This window comes from Nestor notabilis, unplaced genomic scaffold, assembly GCF_000696875.1.
Source record: "Nestor notabilis isolate BGI_N333 unplaced genomic scaffold, ASM69687v1 scaffold12939, whole genome shotgun sequence".
In the NCBI taxonomy this organism is placed as follows: Eukaryota; Metazoa; Chordata; class Aves; order Psittaciformes; family Psittacidae; genus Nestor; species Nestor notabilis.
In genome coordinates, this window is record NW_009945117.1 from 36,533 (window position 1) to 37,487 (window position 955).

The window sequence follows — 955 nt, forward strand, 5'->3', positions numbered from 1 at the left end:
TGCTCTCCTTGCTTACTAACTCGGGCACATGTTCCTGCATCCTCAAGAGGAATCTGCATCATCCAGGGAATTGGTGTTTGTGGTAGTGGAGCCTGGTGTGGCTCTTTGCATGACTTGGGCCATTTGTTTCTACCCTAGGCAGGATGTTGTACAATCCCTGAGGCCCTGGCCACTCACTCCTGAGCACACTGAGCAGCAGTGGTCCCTGGTCTGTGGCTGCAGCTGGGTGCTGAGCTCAGGAGTGCCCAGGAGGTGCAACTCAAGCACAAGGAAGCCCTTGGGTTGGGGAGGGGGAGTAGCGTGGAGCAGGTAAGTTCTTCCTGCTAGGCTCACCCCTTTTCCAGGACTGCCTGTGGCTGCTGCTGTCCCACACAAGGCTCCTGCCATGGTGGTTGATGCAGGGCTGGTCGGGACCCAGCTTAGCTTTGCCCGCAGGCAGGGCATCCCTGCCCAACCGTGGCACCACAGAAGGAGACTACCAGAGCCCAGTGGCATATCAAGAACAAATTTATTTAAAAAGTGACAATCATGTAGCTCATCTCAAGGAGCTCTGCGGTGCTGGCTGCCTGGCCTTGGCCCCTGCACTTGCCAGAGCATGTGGAGTGAGTGGTAAGGGCGGGGAGGCAGCGGCCACAGCGTCCTGGGCATGACCCAGCCAAAAGGTGATTGATTGATGGAGGTGAATGCAGCTCCGACAGCAGTGAGGAAGATGTTGGGGAGCTGAGAAACAGCCAAGGTCCATTGCAGCGTGTGGTGCAGAGCTGCTGAGTGAGGCAAGGCTAGGCCCCCTTGGGGGATGCATGGGTATTAAAAATACAAAACCATGGTCTCTAGAAAACATTGATTCTCGCACAATAGAAAATAGATCTGCCTGATTCTGGAAAGCAATTTGGTTTTCACTGTCTAGTGCTGCCTGTTCCCCCACGGTGCAGGAGGGTGATGCCAGCGGCTGCGG